The following is a 21,363-nucleotide window of genomic DNA, read 5'->3' on the forward strand; positions in this document are numbered from 1 at the left end:
ATATATATATATATATATATATATATATATATATATATATATATATATATATATATATATATATATATATATATTTGTGTGTGTGTGTATAATATATCTTCTCGCAGTACAGTTCATCATCATCTGTGAGTTTCTGGGTCTCCTATGGCGCATGGGTGCTCGAAATCTCGAAATAAGCCTGCTCCTTTTCGAGTCATCGCTTCGATCACCGTACGTCTGCTTGGAGCTTCTCTCAGACAAGCGCATGTCATGGCAGCTGAAGCTAGTCACCAACGACCGGGCTCTCAGCATGCCGTCCGTCTACTCATGGGTAGGGATGGTTATTAACAGCGATGTGGGGGGTAGAGTTCGGTAGGGTTCGAGGATGTAGTTAACAGGCGGTAGGGTTCGAGGATGTCTACATATTTTCTCGTAATGGTGTAGTTTCCCCCCGGAGGAGAGTCGATGAGTCTGTGGAGGGGAATTCGCGGTAGACCTCCACGCGAGTAGTAGTAGTTAAGTCCTTTATTGGGATGGGACGGCCGGTTGGCCTGAGGGGGAAATGGGAATAGCAGGGAGGGAGGATTAACACTACTTGAATCTTCAAGGGCCGTAGAGGATCTAATTGTCCATTGAGGGTCTAATTGTCCAGTTTGAGGGACCAAATCGGTTGTAGGCCCCGGCTCACACTTTTCGAGCCAGACCGCTCTCAAGGGAAAAAGTGCGTAGCGCGGCAAGGAATTGGGGGTCATGGTATGGGGGATTAGCTGGTGAAGAACCAATTGGGAGTACATTTTCGATAATATATCGATGGTCTGAGAATGCAGTGCAGTGCACGTGCGCTCCTCCACGCGAGCTGGGGCCGCGCCGTACTTATCCAGAATCGCTTGTCCTGGGTCCCACATGATGTAGAGAGAAAAAAAGGGGGGAGGGGATTAATTGTAGACGTCCACCGCAAGGAGGTAGGGGATGTGCGTGAAAGTAAGTGTGGTGGGGTATTGGGCCGCGTAGACGTGCCAGACGTCCTGGTTGTCGGATTGGTGCGTAGCGCGAAGTGCTCGGGCCCGCGCCTGGCGTTGGACATGGCTGTGGACGGAGTTCATATCTTGGGGGACGTCGGCGACGAAAATTTCCTCTCGAAAGTCGAGCCGCCAAAGAAACTGTAAACACTGAATTCTCAGCTTCGCTGGTCATTGATTCCATGACTGAATGTGTGCGCTCAATTTTTTTTCTGTCTTCATTTTCATCGTGACAACTGCGGGTCAGACACCTGTGTGGGAAAACGGGTGGACACATCCCTCCGGCTGTCCTCTTCATCAATGCCCAGGAAAGACGAAATTCTAAGCTTTGAGTGTTTGACAGCCATCCCGATAGTGTCATCAACTTCTGCACTAGTAACCAAAGTTTTTCAATGAAAAGTTGTGACTTCCGCCCAGTGGTGTTTTGCGTCCTGATCGCGGTGCGCAATTATCCACCTTTGACTCCGTGTCAAGTCAATATTCACCACCTTCCCCCCCCCCTCCTTTCATCAATTTCTTTTACTTAATACCGTTAGTCTGTCGCGTATTAAAACGTCACCACGGAACATTTCCAGTTTATTTGCGTACCTGTTTCCCTCGTCTCCTTTCTCCTTCTCCGGATGGTTGAAACAGGGTGTCTTGGTTCTGTCTTCTACCTACGTCAAGTCGTCAAATCGTTATACAGTTAGCCAGCGTACTCCCATTGTGAGCAATTTCGTTGCACACTGTTCGAAGTAGTTGTTTGATATTGAAATACTCTTTATAGCATGCAGTTTCGGCAATGCTTTCGAATATACACGTCTAGAGTGCGTTTTAGCCGTCTTAGAAATGCCAAGGGCCCATTACGATCAGTGTAAGGAACAATCACTATGCAAGGCTGTAAATGAAGAAAGGACCAAGTTTCATTCTGCGCAACATAACAGTGTCTGATGGGTTAGTAGTTTCAAACGAAGCTAAGTACGGAAACGGCACCGAAAGCTGAGGAAAATATTGTTCTCAACCACCCCTGCAATGCCGTCAGTACCAGTATATAAACTCGAAAGTGTCATTTACCGTATAGGAACATTACTTGGCAGCGTCAATACTTTTCGGCACTGCGCCATTCAGCTGTATTACTCTTCTCTACCCCGGAAATTGTCCACCCCCCCCCTCCCCCTCCTTCTTTAAAGCTTCCGTCTTTCATTGTTCGCTGATCGTTTAGCGGACCATTTTGCCCGCCGGGATGCGCAGGAGCGTCTTCTCAATTGTCAAGCGAACCGTTGCTCTGGCCTCACCACTGCCTTCCCCTTGCGAAAAGGCGCTTGCAAAGGCCTCACACACAGCGGCAGCTGAAGAAGAAACGGAACGCTTGCCCTCCCGTTGACACACGCTCCGTTACTTCAAAGGAATCCTCCTCATTGAATGACGACGCCGGTGGCGCAGGCGCGAAGTCGCTTAACACGCCCGCAGCGCCCGGTCCTTTTCGCAACCGCCGTGCTGAGGCTGGCGTCCAATAGATCTCCCAGATGAGTGCTTCATTGAGACGAGCTGTCGAGAGAAAAGGTCGGGGCCAAAACGCGGAGAGCGGTGCTCTGACCGGGTAGCCTATATCGGAAGGGGCAGGGCACGTTCTCCACCTGCCTGCGCTCCACAGTGGCGCATAGGGTCAGTGGGGCCCGCCACTTGGAGGGGGGAGGGCGGCAAACAACAATGAGCCCGCGGCGGTCGAAGCTGCAGCCACGCGCGCTCTTAGGATGCGCCCGGGCACGCTCCGCTGGCTCCGCGCTCTTCGCCCCGGAGTCGTTACACGGATGCGGGGCGAAGCTGCTGGGGCGAGTCTGAAGCAAGTAGGGCGCGTTACGACGCCGCCGGTAGTAGGCGCGTGCTCTGCGGGCACACCTGCGGGGACTCGAATTCGCAGCGTCGCGGTTCCAGGGCTCAGGGAACGTACCGAATGCTGACTAATGGCGACCGCTGCGGATACACTGATGTTAAAAGACAGTTCAAAACAAATTAGAAGAGGTCCTACGTCCCTACGATGGTTGCTCATGAGGTGCGAAGCATATAATTAACGAACCGAGTTAAGACAAGTGCCGTGAAGTATCATTAATTTTGTTTGACTAAACAAGTGTGTGGGCTTAGATTTTTCCGCGAGCTTCATCTTACGCCAAGGCGTCTTTGGTCTTAATAGAGCAGGACGATGCATGGGAAAGTACAATTCAGGCAAAAGGAGCACCGATTGTGGCTACCCAAACAGCGTAACGGCGTTCCGCAGTCGTTTGCGGCGGCGGCGTGGGGAACTGAGCCTGGGACGCGTCAGCAGCGCCGCTGATGTCGGAGTTCGTACTATTTTCGGCGAGTAGGAATTCCCACGCCATCTTGGTGCGGGAGTAGTATTACCTTCTTGTTTCAAAGCAACGAACTCTATTTGCAGAATTCAGCGCTGATTTAGTTTCTTCCACCAGAACGAACCGCTCACATGCTTATCTTAAAGGGAAAAAAAATTCTTTTACCTCAGCTACCATGACAAATTTTCACGACGCTCTGCTTACCATTACCTCATTTACCATTACCATTACCTCAAAGAGAGGTGATTGCAGAAAAAAAAGGGACGAAATCTAACGAAATTTAACGCTATTCAGCGCTAAAATATGTGACGGGTTTTAAAAAAGTCCTCGCATATGCAATGACGTAAGCAGCATGTGCTATTTTCATATACCTTAAAGAGCTTCAAAGGGCTTGTTATCCCTCTAGTTGGTATCGTCACTTAATCGAAATAAAAATCAACTACACCTCTGTCAAAACGACAATGAAGGGGGAACAGTTAAATGTCGCCTCTCCATCTTCTTGGCGAACTGATGGAGGCGAAATAGTGATGTTCTTTTGATGTGCGAGCCGAGAGGACGATCTCGACTCGCTCCGATGACCGACGACCGATGCTTGGAGCGGGTAAGGGATGAGGACTGCCTTCCTTGCTGGATATTAGGTTTATTTACATTATTTACATGACTCCACGTTTACATCACGTCAGAGTGACGGCTACATTGTCACTCTGACAGCAGCAGCCTGTTCGGCCGAGATCTATCCTGAACTAGATCCCCTCTCGACCGACCCTCGACAAAATTCAACACTCCGGTTTTGATAGCAAAAACCCCGCCTCCAAAAAGGGGGCGTTCAAGAAAGAGAGAAAAACCTTTCAAAACAATTATTACAAACCATTGATTGGCCACAGTAACCAGCCAATCACACACATGTCCTCACCTGCGGTCACGTGACCTAACCCTCTCTCTTCTGCACTCAAAGTGCGTTTCCTACGCACGCTGTTACACCCGGCCAGAAAATACAGGACATCTGCGGCCTTAAGTGAACCATCCATTACGTTAAGCGGGCGGCATCTGCACAAACAACAGCCAAGCCGAGGGCCCGGAGAGGTCCTCGCGCGGCTGACCTCCCTCCGCGCGGCGCCTCCCGCGCGGCGGGACAATAGGGTTGCTAATTCCCTCCCAGACGAAGGGGCGCCGCCGGCCACCCAAACAGACCACGTGGAGAGACGCTGCCAGCCGAGGCGACCATCGTCGAGGCGAACGACCCGTCGACGAAGAGAGCCCGCCGCCGGAGTCGAAGATTTTCCAAACTTACACCGCGCGCGCTTTCAACACTAAGAGATACGATAATCTGGCTTCCCGTCAGCTTGTTATGCCGAATGACCCTGCCACCCTCGACGCGACAGAGGCACTCAGGCTAATCGCCCCCGTCCTTTGACACACAAAAGGACGGGCACAACACACGCTCTCCGCGTCTCCGAACTTGGCGTCCGTGCGGCTACGTGAAAGGGACACGGGAAAGTAGCTACCAGCGGAGGCGACGCCAATACATGGGCCACCGGCGGCCTTCATTAATTACATGCGGAGCCCGAACTTAACAGGAACGCGAAGCTTTCCAAAACCAATTTCCTCCCCGTACCCATCACCTATCTGCCCCGCATGTGGTATCGGTGCCACAGTCCCCCACTCTATGTGGGGCTGCCGTTTTAACTCTTTCCCTTCAAAAACCTCTGACATGCAGTGGGAGGGAGCGCTGGGTAGAGTCCAAACCTCGCTCGTGGACACATCGAGCTGCTACTGTCGCCCCCACACTCGTGCCGGCGGCCACCCGCTCCTTCAACCGCTTTTCGCTCAGGAATGGAATGGATGACTTCATTATAGAAGGAGGCCAATAGGCCCTGTTGTGGGACACGGGGAAAAGGGGAGGGTAAGATTGTTCATATAAAGTCTGCACTGCACTGTGAGCGTTCACTTAGCACGATATGCACAGGTGAAGTTGTGACGAGGACACTGTAATACGACCATGATTGGGGTATCCAAAAGGAGCCGTTCAGGAGCCACAAGGGGTGTGTTTGGGGGTACATCTAGAGAATGGGTGAACGATCCGCCATCATATTACTTTATAGAGACCTGTTTTGAGACCGAATTCTGTAATTTTCTGTAAAATTTGGGGGTTGTTTCTGACGTGTTGGACATGTTCTTCAGAAGTCGTCGGGCGCACTTGCGTTGTAAGGAACTGGTCGCGGTCAGTCGAGTAAGCTGAACAAGCCCAGATGAGGTGGAAAAGGCTCGGTCTATTGTTGCTGCCACAGTAGGGGCACCGAGGACTAGCAAGGTGCCTATGCGTTGTCCATTTGGAAATGACGTCCGGAGTGTAGGCCGAGTCAGCGTAGACTTTATTAGCGAAAATTTCTCCTGTTCTTGGCAGGGACTGCAGAGTAGCAAGAAAACCAGGTGGTGAGGCGTCGGTAAGCCGTTGCCGGCTGAGGTTCTTAATTCGACGGTATTTTTGCTGCAAGTCCATTTCGCATGCCTGTTGGGGCTCAGGTCTTTCTTGGATGGACACGGGAACCATGTAAGGATTGCGTAAACACTCCCGGGCAGCATTATGCGCCGAATGGTTTCCGTCCGCTCCATATGTGTGAGCAGGAGTCCAGACCAGGCGTATCTGGAACCCTTCGTGAGTGAGGTCGCGAATTTTGTAAAGAATGTTGATGGCTGTAGAATTTGGCGAGAATAACCTTTTCAGTTCCCGCAGAGCGACATGGGAGTCAGTGATGACACGGAACTTGTTGGTGGTGATAAATGAGGTCGCACTTTGTATGGCCTGAATGGCGCCGAGGATTCCGAAAAGTTCGGCTTCATCAGTGAGACCGTATGTGTTTGTTATATTGCGAGAGTCATTAAGCTGGGGGATGTCAGGGCAGGTCCAGGCCACCGCTGTTGTTTTTCCGTCCATAGATGCGTCGGTAAAAATGTCTATTTCATCGGGAGCTTTGTCGTTGGCGAGAGTGCGGACATATTGTTCCCGTACGGCGCGGTTACGGCAAGAAATGGGTCGGCGCCTGAGGTGGCCCAGGGCGGGTCGCTCCCAGGGTGGAATAGCAGGTGGAAAAGTGTCAGCATTAAAAGTACTGTTTAATGTGTCCCACTTCAAAATAGATTGTCCTTGAGGCACGCGTTCAAGGTGCTTCTGAAAGCGGAGCGTCGTCTCCTCTACCAAATTAGCGATGGGGGGAAGCGAAACTGCTTCCGACAGTACGTCTGTTTTGGTATGGAGTGGAAGCCCCGGGATGGTACGGATTAGATGTCTGTTGAGGATGTTCAGCTCGTTTAAATGGCGGGGACGCAATTCGTAAACGGGGAACCCGTACGTCAGTCGTCCGTGCGCAACGGCACAAGCAAGCATGAGACATGAAAATTTTATCTCTCCCCAAGACAAAACGAACCAACGGAGAAGCGAGCCTCCGGCCTCCCTGAAATCCTCTAAGCTCAACCCTACCTACCCTCCCTCTACCTCCTACCACCTTCAACCTCCTACAATCCTTCTCCTCCCCAACACCTAACCAAAACCCAGTTAAGGTGTCCTCTCTGAGAGACAGTTACCGGGTTTTTTCCTCACTCCCTTTCCTCTCTAACAACCACAAACAACAACAACAACGAGCGGACGCTATTTATTTGGGATGATTAGTATGGTAGTAACGTGATTTCTAGCTTATGTGTATGGTGAGGTGGTGTGATGTGGGTCCGCTCCAAACTGCTTTGACCATGCCGGAAAGGCGCGGTCGATTAGACGTCGTACTCATAACGCGAGGGAACCTAGGTTCGATTCGGGACCATGTGAAGCGTTATAATTTTCCTTCATTTCACCCACGATCACCATCATCGTCAGAGAAAGTAAGCTTTCCTGCAGTGCGTTTTAGGTAGACTTAGAAATTACTGAGAGGCTGAAAACTTTGCTTACAAAAAAAAAAAAAAAAACAAGCGCACCACCTCTTGTTACTGCATCATGCAACGTATGAAAACGGGCAACTCATCTTCAGTCATGTCATTTAGGACATTGACTGAGGCATTACTTGTCTACCGGATGAACCTTAGAACTTCCAAATTGTGCTTATAAGATTTTTTTTTCTTTTTCAGTGCGGGGAAGGGTGGAACTAACACGAAAACATAGCCGGTTGCCGCGTTTGGTGAGGACATCGCGTATTAAAGTAAGCCGAACTGGTATTGCTTCGTCGTCTCTTTGAAAGGCAGTTTCTAAGCTTAATCCCGCTGGCTAATATCAGCTCGGTCGGATCCACAATCGGCCCAAGCGAAGATTATAAACGAGCGAGCCTTTCGTTTCCAGGGTTTCTGCGTGGTGCAATAACACCGCAGGCTTCCAGTTAGCTCTTACTCATGCTTCTCTGTTCAGTCAACAGCGCTCCACCGCTTGTTGTAAATACAGAACACGTGTATTTCACGTGAAAAGTCCCTACAGATGACCAAAAGGTTAAAATTCCCCTGTATATGGATTTTAGCATTGGATGCAGAGGTTGGGGATGGTGGGGAAGCAGCGGATAGTTGCGAATATATCTGGCTGAAAAGTTTGAGATCAGAGGACTGCAGTTACCATGAAGGGGATATACGGCTGAAATGAAAGAAGGCGGCTACTCGACTTGCGCCCTCGGGGGTCAACTTTGTTTCGCTATCCGTGTTCGGTGCTATGCCGCACCGTCCAGCGGACAGGGCGTACCCCCAGGGGTTACACAGACAAATAGCCGCGTTCGTCGGTCCGTGGTGGCGTATGCCTAGCACGCCTTTTCACGATGCAAAACACCAAAAGTGAACAAAAACAGTTTGCTTCTTCCGCAAGCATGTGGCTAAAAAGGTAACCTTTTTGCAGATGTGTTCACTGAATCGGTATTTCATGTTCCTTAGGTTTGCCTGCACGAAGGTAATAGGGAGTGATGTACACAGACGCATCCCCCTCCCCCCCAAAAAAACGGTAGAGATAATTCAAAATAATGACGGTGAGAAGCATTAGAGGTTTGAAGTCTTTCTGCTGCCACTTCATCAATTAGGTTCGACAGGAGTCAGCCAAGTAGAGGAGAAAGAACGCGAAGAAAAAAAGCAAGAATACAATGAAGGCGCAGCGTAGGCTCAGGCTCAAAGTTTCACACTAGTTAATGTGAAGAATTCTGTTTATATTACAAACGGAGCCTGAGACACTGAGTACCCAATGACGCGCACCATGGTTTGGTCATTTGCCGTTTACCACAAACTATCCCGTCATATATTACAAACTAGAATATGCGTGAAACTTCAAGTCCCGCAACGACCATTTCACCGCCATCGATGACACTCTAGTTTAAATCTCTTCAATGCGGCCAATTCATTGTTTACGAGAAATAACAGAAGCATAGGCTCTACGCACCTGAAAGAGAGAGGGAAAATGTTTTTGGAGAGGTTAGCTGTGAACAAAAGAGAAGGTTTCAAAAATTAAAACGAGCGCAAAGGATGAGGACACAGAAACACAGTAGACGGGACGAGCGCTCGTGCCGTCTACTGTGTTTCTGTGTCCTCATCCTTTGCGCTCGTTTTAATTTTTTGAAGCTATGAACCAAAACACCCAACAAAGCATTTTATAAAAGAAAAGGTGGCTACTCCAAACGTTGGACTAAGAGAAAGCATCGGTGTCTTTTTTGAGAATAAAGGAGGTAATACAATTACGTTAGAAATGATCACTACTGGAACATGCAATGTACAGGTCCACGCAAAAGTAAACGGAGCACGGGTGCGGTGGCCGAATTGCATCACTGCGCCGCGTATGGGCGCCGACGGGAACCATGGAGCGCCGGTCAAAGAGCGTGTTCGCACTGCCCCCGCCGCCCTATCTGATATGTTTAATCGCCGCTCTGTTGGCGTGTCATGCTCGACGTGACGGTCTTCAAAAGGCAGCGCGAGGCTATAGAGGGGCGCTGTTTGGGTTGCCGCTCGCAGGCATCAGCGGCGACCGAATCCACTGCTCATGAGCTGGACGAAGCTGCGCGCGCCCGGAAACGTGGCTTGTTGCACGCTGTAAAGGGCGGCATAAAATTGTAGGCTGCTGCGGTTCGGCATAGCATGTCATTGCTATATAATTAATAGTAGGCCGGCAACAAAATTGTCATGTACAATATAGAAAGCACATTCACAGACATTTTCGTTCGTCGGGAAAAAAAATCTCGCTTACAAGATTTCATCCTTAATTTTGGGTTTGTCCCAAGTTATTGCTGCCGGTCAGTCCAGGTCTGTCCTGGAAAAAGGGAAATAAACCATCTCCATGCGGTGGAAATTCTGTATTACAGAACACCGTAAGGAATAGGTAGAATCGTTGCCTGCTATTACAGCGGGCCTCATAGGGGGCATATTTTGTTGTCACATTAAAACCGACATTGTTATTTTTAACGAGCACCTTATATCAGTTAGGAAAGTGTTGCAGATTTAAACTAAACTCCGCATTGAATTAAAAGATCGCTTCATCGCATGACCTCAGTGTCTTGCAAAAAGCACCGTCAAGGCCCCAAAATGACCGATGACGAGTATAGTCGTAATGACCGTTAACGACCACACTCTTAATCGGTTAACTTGGTACAAAATCTTATGATGGCTATCCTCGTCAACGGGGGCGAAAGGGTTACCACTAAGCATACTGTTGCTGTATGTTAATACAGCAACAGTATGCTTGGATGTATAGATGCATATAAGATCACTACATTGCATTCTGATGCTGTAAGAAAGCATGCATATACACCCAGTGTATATAAAGGTGCATACAATCCCACCTCAATTTACTTACAGAAACTACTTTACGCCGCTATATGGGTTCACATGCCGACGCACGTACACCGTGCCTTTCAAACTACCAAGTGCGCATAGAGAACTACTTCCGCTCCGCGCAGCCCCGCAACTCGGAACCGAGCTAGCTCTACGCGCCTCTGTTCCGCAGTGCGTGCGGTTTCCGGCTCGGCGCGTCGGCGTGTGCCCACATCCGCGTGAACTTGGCCGACTCGTGTCGTCGTCGCCAGCATCGCGCAGGCTTCTTCCATCTGCCGTCACACGGGCGTACAACGTGCGAGGACGACGCTGCATGAAGCGGCCGCGTTCGTCCGCGGAGGAGGGAATGATGGTTTGCGCTCGGTTACGCGGAAGTCATTCTCCGGTGGCGGGGTGACGATGGGCACGTCTGCTACTACCGTTATTGGCGCCGACACCCTCTAGGGGTGGAGGAAAGCCTCCATTTGGCTTTGCGTCCCAGTTTTACACGTCCAAATCGCTTCCGTCTCCCATTAGCGAATGTTTTTATTTATCTCGGCTTACATGAAGAGCGTGCGTACAGTCATCTGTGCCATTCCCGCTGTGACGCACACTGCTCCGAGACTTTATCCTTCTCTCAATGGTCGTGCATTGACAAAGACCAGTGGTGGTCGGCATTTCTTCAGCATCTCCTCCGCCCCTGCTTTTTCTTGTGGCTTGCGCAAAAAAGACATTAACAGTAAAAAAAAGGGAGCCACTGAGGCACATCGGTGAAGCAACGACTGGCTGAATTGCATGTGCTAGACCGTAACGAATGTGAGGAAAGGTTGAGGTAAAATGTTCCTTACAGGTTTTTATTGCAGAGTACGATGGACGCCTGGCTTCGGTTACAAATCTTTTTTTACAATCGTAGGCTCGAACGTACGCTCGTTCGTACGCTCGACGCAACAAATAGCAGTTTTCCCCACCACCAAATCACCACCACCACCACCACAATCAATCAATCGATCGCGGAATTTATTTATTTATTTATTTATTTATTTATTTATTTATTTATTTATTTATTTATTTATTTATTTAAGTGCCCAGGAAAAACCAGGTGACGTTGGTACTGGCGAACTTTTTGACGCAATAAAGGGTCGCAAGCAACAAACAGGCAGTGGAACGATAAACCCAAAAACAAACATACACAATCACAGAAGGGATTAAATGTGTAACAGAATAGAGTTGACAAACGTTCGAAAATTAGTTGAAGCAGAATTCGGAAGGCTAGGTATTGAAAGACAACACGGAATGAGCTGAAACGCTGTGCACTGAAAGCAAACATACAAACTATAAAAGCTTATAGCTACCACCCACGCCCAATGAAGGCCCAAGTTTATATAAACACAACTACAAAAGAAAGAGAAACATTAAGCTAGCATATATACGGAAACCCAACACTGTCAGCATAGTGCTAGTCAATAGAAGTTACGTAGGACAAGAAGCTACGCAGTTCTTTACAAAAAGTTGGAAAGGTACTAGGGAATACGTACCAAACACTTTGAGGAAATCATCATCATCAACAACAACATCATCAACATTGTCGTCGTCGTCATTGCCGTTATCATCATCATCATCAAAGTAATGATAGAACGTGGACGCAGATGGCTTTGCCTCAAGCCGTTTCGGTGTACGCCACCACCGACGGCGGAAGTCAGCCAATACAAGCTTCGCTTGAATAGTAACTCAAGAAAGACCACCGCTTTTTGAAAATTACGGCAGCCACAACTCTAGTTGGTAGTAACGTAATTCGAAGCAGTCTTGGTTGGGTTCTCGGATGACGCTCTAAATCTTGGAACTGGTAGGCGTACGAGGAGCGCTAGAGCCTGTCCCAAGAACTACAAGAGCTCCCGAGCGGGCCGTTAAAATGCGTACCGAAGTGGTGGCCTCCCGCAGAGTAAGGGTACGCTAGCTGCTTCTCGCCGACTTCTTATACAATGCTCCATTAAGGCGTCCCGTTTGGGAGTTTTGGAGCGGATCCTCGTTTACGCGTGTTGTTTCGCGTTCTCCCTCGTATAGTGCAAGCCTTACGCCAAAACATAACGACGTGGGGAGCATTCGGCGTGCTTACGTTTGTGCTGCAAACACCACGACATCATGGTGAAGTTGTGAAGCACGCTCGCATTAAACTCGAGTCAGAAACCGGTCCTTGGGGAATGATTAGCTACGTAAACGCGAGTAGCATTGTATCCGTGATGATGTGTGTGTAACGGGTGACATCCTCCTACCCGACCCCTGCAGGTAGCAACCGCTACCATTCCAATGCTCAAACAGGGGAGACGAAGAGTTGCTAGTATACACGAACGTTATTGCACATGCGCACTTCGTGCATGGTGACGTCCTGATGCAGGGCGATACTAGGTAGATCATTCCTACACATGCGGTGGGCTGTGCTCGAACAGTGCGATTCCGCTGCGGGAGAAATTTGTGTCGGCCTGCATTAATTGCGGCCGCCTCCCACATTCTCCTTACACTTTCTCCAGCCACCCTGCCACTCAGTTCTCCTGCCGATTTTAAATGCGAATGCATTTATTAGTCGGGGGTTGTCTTGCGTCCATCGAGCGGCGTGCGCCTGCATTCCTTTAGCGCGAGCGCACGTGAGCGCGCGCCTCGTAGTTCTGCCTTCGCCGTCGTCGCCGTCGTAAATGCGAATGCATTTCTTAGTCGGGGGTTGTCGTGCTCCGTCGGCGTGCGCCCGCAGGTGTTATCTCTCCGCGCTCAATGCCGAACGCATGCGCTTGAAGCGAGCTGTACTAGTTTGCTCGAAGCGGCAAGGACGGCGAGTACTGCCGTGTTAGTCTCGTGTCTAACGTGTATGGGAACTTGATATCGCACGCCGTTGCCACGTCTCCCGTTCGAGACACGTCTCCGTACAAGGACTTGTACACCCTTGCCTACACCGGAGACGGAGTCTTTGTGGTGACCGTGTACCTCGCGCCCAACCTCGCTCGAGACGCCGTTGCCGCGCAGCTGGACGCGGCTATGGAAAGTGTGCGCGTGCGCTCCAAACCCTCTGACCCCATAGTCTTGGTTGGCGACTTCAACGTTGACGAGCGCAAGAAGAGTGGCGAGTGGCTGGTCGAGTACATGCAGACCAGGCACTCTATGCATTGTCTCTCTACCGGCTTCGACACGTGCCCCACTACCATTCACGGGAGTTGCATTGATCTGGTCTTTACGCGAAACTGTGACGTGCGTATGCTTCTCAAACACCCTTTGACCGTGCACTTTAGCGATCACAAGGCAGTGACTGTGGCCGTCAGATACAACGATATCACAAACAGGTGCTGATGAATAAATGATTACGTTCACACTCTCGTCATTAATTACGCCATTACTCGCAACACACTCATCGGTGCACCCAATGCGTTCGCATTTCTGCACGATTCCCGTCGGGGAAGTGCGGGGGAAGTTTTTTGTCGAGGTTTTACACGCCGCTCACAGGATGTTAAAAGCTTCACAGTGACACACATACCACAGAACGGGTGAGGTATAGGTCTATAACGCTAATCCCATTAATGAAGATGTATACACGCACGCATATGTTATTAAGCCACTTGGTCACCACTGCCTCTGCGCAGTGAATGTTACATCCAACAACCGCCTGGCGTGGCTCCGGCGTTGGCGGATTGGTGACGTTCGCCTGTCATTTATCTAAACACCCGTCAGTCATCCACTCTCAGCGGCCCAATCGATAGTGCTCCCATTCCCATCGTGTGAGATGTGGGTTAGATTCCCCAATTTGTGCCTCCTGGAATTTCTTATCCCGGCTGCTTCGCCGGCTGCTTCGCGAAACCAGGACGAAACACCGCAAAATCACGCTGAAGTAGCAAAGAGTGCGTCGCCTTGCAAAAATACTGACTGAGTGACTACTCGACGCTTAATGCATTGCAATGATTCGTTCCAGGACGCTGCTTTCGTGCTCGGGCCGTCCCGCGGAAGCCAGGAAGACGGTTTACCCTTACTCGCCACGTCTATGAAGAACACCAAATAGGTAAGAAAAATGTCTCAGTTTGGTAGCCCATCCCCCAAACAACAGTGGCTAGAATAGGAAAGTGTGATTAGCGGCATGCAGCGCCTATGAGGTGCTTTGAAGCCACCGATAGGGATCCGCGAGGGGGCGCGCGCGATCGTTTACACGTCGCCTGGTGAGGCGGGCGCGGATCGTCTGCAATGCGATTGCTGCTTAAATTTGACCAGAGAGAAGCACCACTTGTTTCCTGTGCCGTAGCAAGTTTAAAGGTGCATTAGTGCCACAAAAGCAGAACCACAGTTTGTGCCGGGCCGCTCTACGGTGTACAAGTCCTGCAAAAAGAAACTAGTTTGGCGTTCCGAAGGACACGCGTCTGTATTGGCGCAGTGGCGACGAGCAATACCACGTACTGAGAAGCGGCTCAAGAAAAACACCGCTGTGTGCGAGCTACACTCCGGTGAAAGGTAGATCTCCCGGCACATTGAACATACCACGAACGGAGAATTGTTTCAATCTACAGGGACAGGCCTCGGTTGCCCCCGGAAGCTGTGCCCAGGCAATTTCCCAATCTTCCGAAGTACCAGCCGAAACAACTTCCCCGAGCAGGAGGTGTCAAGCGGGAAGCGCACCCGCGGCCACACCCAGCAATAAAAACACTAAGGATGGTGACTGCCCTGTGAGTGCAGAGTTTGAAGAACCCCCATGCTCTTTTTCTGTCAAGAACTTGACCCTACTTCGGCAACATGAGGGAAACCACACGCTGAGTGTTTCGCCATTCACAGTGGCTTACAGAGTGTGTCGTACTGCGCAGAATAAAGCCAAAGCCCGTACACGTACCCTTGCTGACATTGGAAGCATTTACGAGACATCTGACATACTGAAGAATCCTGCCACTCTCCCCGTCTATGACTATCAAATTCGTTTTGGTCCTCTAGCTGCACTTTTACACGAAGGCATTGAAAAAAGGGAAGGCATGCCTTTTCGTGAAAGGAAGAAGCATTTAAAGCTCAATTGCCTCACGTAACAGCAGAATCGAACGTCAAAAACGCTTTTCCGAAGACAATTCGAGAAAAAATGCTTGAATTTCTTCACACACACACACACACACACACACACACACACACACACACACACACACACACACACACACACACACACACACACACACACACACACACACACACACACACACACACACACACACACACACACACACACACACACACACACACACACACACACACACACACACACACACACACACACACACACACACACACACACACACACACACACACACACACACACACACAAAGAAATAGCAGCAAAAGGCAAGGCCCGATGAGCAAAGAAAGTTGATGGTTTCGAGCCTTTGCAATTATGAAGTAATCATGAAAAATTAACCAAAAGTGAGTAGTTTTTGTCTGTTTGTAACGAGCACGTCGAAAATAAAATGCGTGTTTACCAGTTACCAGTCCACAATTCTCTGATTTGCTTCATAAGTGTCCGAGCCAGCCGGCTATATTCGGCTGTCAAAGTGCGTCCAGTCGGTTGCAAACTTCGATTGTAGTACTTTAAAATACGACATTCATTGCATCTCAGTTTGCGTGAGCACGTAGAATAGCTATGACAGAAAATATAATCGTACTCTGTATTACACCGCCATCGCAGCGAACGTGTAATCGTGCGACAGCGCCACCTGGATTTTCCTCCTACAGCGTCACGCGGGAGAGGGCCCGGTCATCACACTTTCCTATTCTAGCCACTGTACCCAAACTAACTACTCCCCCATCATGGGCGGGATAAGACACTGGTGTGTGTATATATATATATATATATATATATATATATATATATATATATATATATATATATATATATAGAGAGAGAGAGAGAGAGAGAGAGAGAGAGAGAGAGAGAAAGATAAAACTGACAAAGCGAGCAGAAGTACTATGAGTAAAGAGTCGGATACACCGCAACCGCAAGAACAATAACACACAAGGTTTATCATCGTTGCCGCTACGTGTAAACCTTGTTTGTTATTGTTCTTGCTGTGTATCCGACTCTTTACTTATACTATATATATATATATAGCGAATCAGAATAGGAAAATGAGGGGCTCGTAGAAATAACACAGAAATAAGGGTTGGGAGCCAAGAAAACCTCGGAAAGCAAAGGGGAGGTTGTGGTAGGTCATTGAAACAGATAAAGAATTTGGAAAGAAAGAAAGAAAGCGAAGAAAAAATGCCTTCCAGGTAGGATCCGACACAGAATTGGAGGCTACGAACGCGCCTTATATCCTTGACTCATTCAAACTACGTCAAGAAGCTGCTGATACAACGCATTCACTACCACCAACTCCCCAAACACTAAACGTTAACGCAATACACCCACCCCCTATGCGACGCATTTACTCGAGTCCCCCTCGCGGGGAGATGGGCCCAATTTTTTTCCTGTGCTTGGGGGTGGTAGCCAGCGCCACTCTGACTTCTCGGGTTGAAGGGGACCTTCTTTTTAATCCCCGCGCCGTGACTCGAGTGTCTACGACATGTTGAGAGTGGTCAACCAGCATATATATATATATATATATATATATATATATATATATATATATATATATATATATATATATATATAGAGAGAGAGAGAGAGAGAGAGAGAGAGAGAGAGAGCAATACAACTTTGAAGATGGTAGAGAACACAAGAAATTAAAACTTAAAACAAGGTAGACACCATGATTGTTGCCAACATTTCAGCCAACAGACTTGCCTTCGTCAGGGCAAACCCTCCCCTGGCTGGCACGGTTTATATAGGGGTAGGTCCCCAGGTGAGAGGAGAGAAGAAGTGGAATTGAGAAAGCGAATTCGTTTGGGAGTATGTAGGCGGAGATATTGAGGGGGAAAGAAGGTTGTATATTTCAGCCGCGAACTCGGTAAGAGGGAAGTCAGCCGGGGGGTTAATCATCCGGGAAATTCTTCGAGAGAAAGAATGAGACGGGTTTCCGTTGTCCACCGCGCGGACAACGGAAAGGTTCTCAGAAACGCCGGAATCAGAACAGGCGGGGCGAGGAGTCCTTATCATAAGCTATCTGCACGCCCCAAGTCAAAATAAAAGGTAGAGAAGGGGAAAAAAACCAGGTCAAGAAAAAAAAGAAAGAAAAGAAGGAAAAACCACACACACAAAAAAGTAATAAACGCACGACTGAAATGGCACGTGTCGCCAACAGCAACATTCCTGGAACTATATATAATATATATATATATATATATATATATATATATATATATATATATATATATATATATATATATATATATATATATATATATATATATAGTCGTGAAGTGGAGTCCTTAGTTGCTGCAGGAATACGCACAAAGTAGAAGTACGCTCTTCGGAGACTTTATTTCCAACGTTTCGACCTGAGACAGGTCTTCCTATATATATATATATATATATATATATATATATATATATATATATATATATATATATATATATATATATATATATATATATATATATATATATATATATATATATATGTGAAGAAAGGAAGTCCTCTTCCTGCAACGTCAGTAAACTTTCATTTTTATTTTTAATGTCTGTCTCGTGTGCCTCTGTCATATATATATATATATATATATACACGTGCGTGTGCGTGCGTGCGTGCGTGCGTGTGGGCGTGTACGAGTGTGTGCCTGCGTGTATGCGATTTTTTGTCCTGTCAACGAGAATACTTGTAGGTGAAGCATACCGGTTGTCGCAAAAAAGAAAAAAAAAGAGCTTCCGAAGAAAAGCGACGGCTCGAGTCCATCTGAGCAATCATTGCAAAGTTCGGTGAAATAAGTGCACGCGGCTCAAAACAGTGCGGAATCTTTCGGCGTCGTCTGACTCGTACCGACCCACAAAGATGACTCGTCGCGACGGGCGCTCCGTATTAAGGTTAAGAACAATAGCGGCCTGAAAGAAGAGTGAGTACACACACAAAGCCGACAGTTTCGTAATCGTGCAACGAGCTGGAAAATCGCTGCGGCGTTTCAGAGCGCAGCCGCGACGCATCGTTGTGGGACGACAGGACGCTGAAATATCACGCGAAGGTCGCGTTCCTACTCTCACGCCCCCTTTTTTTTATCTGCTAAGTAACTTTCCCTGCTTTGTTCCTTACTGGCCTACTCCTCACGGTGCAGAAGGGACAACCATGTAGACGGATTTTAGAATGAAAAACAAAAAAAGAACGCTCACACAACGAAACAGGCTTGGAGCCTGCGGCCTCATGAATACAACATGACGCGTGGTGTTGCCTTGGATATTTCATGCCGCCACTGGCGAGCGCAGTGGCAAGCGCAGTACCGGTAATTGTCCATGCTCAGAGGTCACTGCTGGGGACTCTCTGATTGGTGCTCGCGGAAGGCTGTTCCGGCAAGGCGTGCGGTTGGCGGTCCGCAGAAAATTACTTTGCGAAACCCCGTTTTAGCCATTCAGTGCCGCTCCGACAATACGCCGTCGTAAAAAAGAGTGCCGTCCGACACTCATTACAGCTGGCAAGGGTAGACGAAGTTAGGATGTTGCCGTTCGAGCGTCGGTCTGTCTGAAATGTAGATTGGATTGGATGGGTGCATTTTTCTTGTGGGGGGGGGGGGGGGGCAGTGTAAGGGAGGGGGGGCGGTAGGAGTCTTGTAATTAACAGCCGAACGATATTAATCGCATCTACACTTTAAAGTTGTTCTGAAGCTTTTATTCACCTTTGTTATTAAGGGACAAATATATGGAGAGTATCAGCAAAATTTTCGCGTTGATACGTCAACAGAGAGAGCAACAGAAGAGCACACAACGAAAGACTGGAGAGAGGGGGCGTGGAGAGAGCTGCCTCCGAGAGGGATAAAAGCTGCCTTTGCAACACTGGCCACATTGCCAGGAAGACATCAAGTAGAAGCGCGACTCGCCAATTGCCCCTGCCGACGCGTGCCGGTTCGGTCCCACGCGTCTCCACGGGTCCCGTGACTCACGCCACCGCTTCTCGGCATTGTAAGATCGACCCGCAGCCACTGCGGGGTAAAAAAAAAAAAGAAAAAGGAAGGGATGTTAAAGGGATAAAGGGACTCTACAACACTCTTTCTGCAGTTCAAGTAAACCTGCGCGACGTTTAGATTACACTGCCAGGAACACCTGGGCCAAATATTACACATCAACGTGAAGCGGTTAGCGCGCAAATCGCTGTGAAAGACGCCGGAAAACCCACCGCGCTCTCTTCAATTATCCTTATTATGCACCCCTAGCATGGCCTAAACGAAGTAATTTGTGCCATGAGTGCCCTATTGGCTGTCTCTTGTCAACTTCGTGGCTTATTTACACAGTGCCGACGACGGTCCGCCGTCGTCGGCACTGTGTACCAACCTCTTCTGTGCTTGAACCTGTACGCATAGTTTTGCCGTTTCTTTTGTGCTTTGGATGCGCGCGGAGTTTGAGTGACGGACTCAATACTCTCCTTTCAACGAGACCGCTCGACAACAAACGTTTATTGCTTCGAAAGCGCCCTACCAGTCTGAGCGCACGCTAGCGAGCAGGCAGCTATGCCTGCTTTTTTTGTGGCACCAGACCGGAAATAGACCCGATCCACGTTGCGGAGAAAAGGAGAAAACTCCCTGACATGTGATATATCGAAGGCCGCCGAAGAGAACGCCGCGAGCCGCCCCTCTTTCTGGGAGAGAGCACGCAGCTGTCGTCGCTCTGTCCGCGGCCGAGCTAAGGGGTAACAATTATGCGCGATTTTTCATCGTGCATAATTTCGGTAGTAATGAACGAATTTTCATAATTCTTGAGGGAAGAGATTACTGTACTAAAAGACTTTACCCCAAAATACATCCCGAGTAGTCGGTAGTAAGTGTTGCAGGGTCCCTTTAATGGCAGCTACAAAATGCCGACACATGGTGGACCACTAGCAAACCCGTGGGCGGAAAGTTCATATGAATATAGTTCCTTTTGAGCCTAATGCCGACACAGTCCAATACGAACACGGGGGATGGGCCCAGGACACATACAGTGCTGAAGTTGTCAGCGGCGACAATTGTGCTTCCTTGTTCTGAGCGCACTTTTTTCTAGCTGCGTACCGCTAGCTTCCTATACAACAACTGAGGACACGACCTCTTTCTATCACGTGCGACTGCGAGACTTCCTTTGTTGTATGTATCTGTTTCCAACGGCTACGTAATTCTGTGTGAATTTGGGAAACCAAATGAGCTATTCCAAGCCGGAGATAATTTCCTGCATTTTAACGACAAGGGGGTTCGATCTTGCTTGTTTTTAATGTTATGCAATTGACTGGCATGGCACCGCCACTGGAAGTTTTTTTTTTTTTTCAGTTTCTTTCCTCTCGCTCACTGCCGTTATTAACTTGATTAAACGGGGATCATCTGTGACCCGGTGACAGCGGCAGTAAGCTGAGGACTGGGCCCACTGTTGCAAAAGATGAAAGAGGAAAAAAGGTACCTGATATCGTCGTTTTAGGGGCGAAGCACCTTAGGACCTCGCTTTGTCCGTGGCTTGTCCCTTGGCGTCCGTGTACACAGTGTTGCGCATGCGCGAGGAGCATTGGATTGGATTGGATTTGGATTGGACTTGGATTGGAATTGTATATACTGTACACACGCGTTGTAACTCCTTTACATGCGCGAGTGGGCAATGCCACGGGTGATTTACGGTAAGAGCGATCCCCAGTGCGTCGCCCACTCGTCATGATTCCCTTCGTGGAGATGCGTGACTTTTTTTCGATACGGTGTGCGTTGACTCAGTTAACGCGTCGAATGTGCTGTACGCTAAACGGGATGCGAGGCGAGAATAAAACTTACGTCACGCCTGTAAAACGTCTTTCCTGGAAAGCACCCGTACGGCTGAACGCGCAATTCACTAAGCTGACGCCGCAGAGACTATCGCGGGACGTTATCCGTACCAGCACTTGGGTTTGAGCGCCGCAGAGATCCTGTTAGTTGCGAGGCAGAGTGCCATTCAGTTTTCCTATTTTTAGAGCTTTGTTGCACCGCCGAGTGTTGACGGCAGGTTGGCCACGATCTTGAGCAAGATGTGTTTCCAAAATGGAACCGCCTTGCCCTTCCGGCCCAGGAGACGATTACCCTCGTAGCTCGTTCCTGTATTTGAAGCAGCTAATTCAGGAAAAAGCAAATTACGGTATAATGTTTCCGCGTTAAGCTATCCTTACCGGAGCACAGTGCATGCCTCAAAATAATCTAAAAAATGGCGCACAAACAAATAA

General features: G+C 48.7%; 1 protein-coding gene across 1 annotated transcript in view; it reads left to right on the top strand.

Moving 5' to 3' along the window:
- LOC144169890 (uncharacterized) overlaps positions 1–21,363 on the top strand; it is a 206,438-nt gene that overhangs the window by 87,282 nt on the left and 97,793 nt on the right. The window contains exon 2 of the mRNA XM_077699310.1: positions 14,028–14,114. The gene's annotated coding sequence lies outside the window, so the exon portion shown is untranslated. The remainder of the gene's footprint in view (positions 1–14,027; positions 14,115–21,363) is intronic.

Source organism: Haemaphysalis longicornis, unplaced genomic scaffold (genome assembly GCF_048455015.1).
Source record: "Haemaphysalis longicornis isolate Haplotype H1 unplaced genomic scaffold, Haemaphysalis longicornis Haplotype H1 scaffold_2, whole genome shotgun sequence".
Lineage (NCBI taxonomy): Eukaryota > Metazoa > Arthropoda > Arachnida > Ixodida > Ixodidae > Haemaphysalis > Haemaphysalis longicornis.